The sequence below is a fragment of the Octodon degus genome, unplaced genomic scaffold (assembly GCF_000260255.1).
Source record: "Octodon degus isolate 3935 unplaced genomic scaffold, OctDeg1.0 scaffold00157, whole genome shotgun sequence".
Taxonomy (NCBI): Eukaryota; Metazoa; Chordata; class Mammalia; order Rodentia; family Octodontidae; genus Octodon; species Octodon degus.
In genome coordinates, this window is record NW_004524733.1 from 4,373,814 (window position 1) to 4,376,032 (window position 2,219).

General features: G+C 50.0%; 1 pseudogene; it reads left to right on the forward strand.

Moving 5' to 3' along the window:
* Positions 1-954: 954 nt before the first annotated feature.
* On the forward strand, positions 955-2,116 carry LOC101591334 (annotated as a pseudogene).
* The last annotated feature ends 103 nt before the right edge of the window (positions 2,117-2,219 follow it).

Consider the following 2,219-nt stretch of genomic DNA (forward strand, 5'->3'; position numbering starts at 1 on the left):
TTCCCATGAGTACAGTTTGCCACAGCCTGTCCCTGGCTTGGTGATATTCAAAGAAGTGTTGCAATTTCCACCCTTACATATTGATAAGAAGTCATCTGCAACCTCTGAAAATAGCTCATCAATTAGACATAGTTGTCTAAAAGTGGAACAGGTGCCACCAGTGAACTTCTACATTTTCTAGGAGGATGTTTTGGTTACTTTTCTTGTTCTGAGACAAAGTAACTGACACCCAAACTTAAGGAAGGAAAGGTTTATTTATTTCACAGTTTGTGGAGGTTTCAGTCAGTAATCAGCTGGCTCCAAAGCAGGGTGACCTGGCACAGAGGCATTAAGGGGGCAGAAGACAGCAAAAGTAGCAAGGGCAAAAGGATAATGAACAAGCCTGTTTTGTTCCCTTATATATTTTGCACTTCCAGGCAGGTAAATACACCTCTGAGTTATCTTCCCAGCTGCTCCCTTATATCTTGTATGGCTATCCATCCACTGCCATGTCATCTCTGAGCTCTCCTCTTCTGCAAGCTGAGAATGATCACAAAGTAAGGACCCTGGCCCCCTGCTGAGCCACTTTGTCTAACTTTTGAACTTCTTAAGTTGATGTAGTGAACAATGTCCTAGAGCTGTGAGGGCCTCTATTTTTCACCCTAGGGTAGAGAGCTGCTGTTACTTAAACTTCTAGACTTCTCAATTTGACACGATGTGTCAACCATAAGGAAGGATATCTGATTCAATTCAGTTGTGTAGAAACTAAATGTGTGGGTCTTGGCTGCTGCTACCTTGGTGCTCCATGTCTCTTACTGCTCAGCCAGAGTGCGCTGTCAGCAAGTCTTCTGCCTCCTTCAACTGAGGCCCTGCTGTGAGTTGTCAGCCACCGTCAAGAGCAAGCTGGCCCCGAAATATGACCACCAGTGGGAGGACGAACTTTGAGAGTGGATTGAGGATGTGACTGGCCACCGCATTGGCAACAACTTCATGGACAGCTTCAAGGACAACATCATCCTGTGCAATTTCATCAATAAGCTTCTGCCACGCTAGGTGTAGATGGCAAATGAGCTGACCCAGAATTGGTACCAGCTGGAAAATATCAGCAATTTCATCAAGGCCATTCCCAAGAATGGGGTGAAGCCCCATGACATCTTTAAGGCCAATGACCAGTTTGAGAACACCAACTACACCCAGGTGCAGTCCACACTCCTGGCCCTGGCCAGCATGGCCAAGATGAAAGGCAACAAGGCAAATGTGGAGGTGAAGTATTCCGAGAAGCAGGAGTGGACATTTGAGCCAAAGAAGCTGAGAGAAAGGTGGAACATCATCGGGCTATAGTGGGCACCAATAAGTCAATAAGTTTGCCAGCCTAAGGGCATAACAGCCTATGGCACCTGGCACCACCTCTACGATCCCAAGCTAGGCCCATCAAACCACTGGACCAGGCCATCATCAACCTGCAGATGGGCACCAACAAGGGAGCCAGCCAGAGTGGCATGATGGCACCTGGGACCAAGCAGCAGATCTTTGAGCCCGGCCTGTTTATGGAACACTGTGACATGCTGAACGTCAGCCTGCAGGAGGGCAACAAGGGTGCCTCGCAGCAAGGCATGATGGTGTATGGACTGCCACACTAGGTCTATGACCTCACGTACTGCCTGGCACCTAAGTATCCCAAGCTGGGGGAGCCTTGCACAACTACCACCCACACAACTTCTACAACTCTGCCTTGCCCCAGGGGCACTGCTGCTGCTGCTGTCGCTGTTCTAGGCTGGACCTCTGCCCCTGCATGGCATCCCCAGCCCCTGGCACCTGCCTACAGGGTTCCACTTTGGGAACAGCAGTCTGTATTGGGCCTGTATGTGCAGAGAAGTGCACCCTCCTGTCTGTAGCACTGCAGGGTCCAACACAGAGCCAGGGTGTCCTCAACAGCACCCACAGGGCACACCAAGAAAAGCTATCCAGCTGCCCCACTGCCTCACAAGCAGGTACCCCAGGACTAGAAGACCCCTTTCCAAGCAAAGCGCCCAGAACCCAGGCTCAGCCCTCTCCCCCAGTGGGAGTGAACTGCATGGCCCAGACACAGAGGACACACGCGCTTTGGTTTGTGAAGACTGGCAACTGGCGAAGGTGATGTGACAGCGGTGTTTGTAACATGAGAACTTTTTCTATTTCACTGGAGCACAACAAATGACTGTAAAATCACACACACACACACACACACACACACACACACA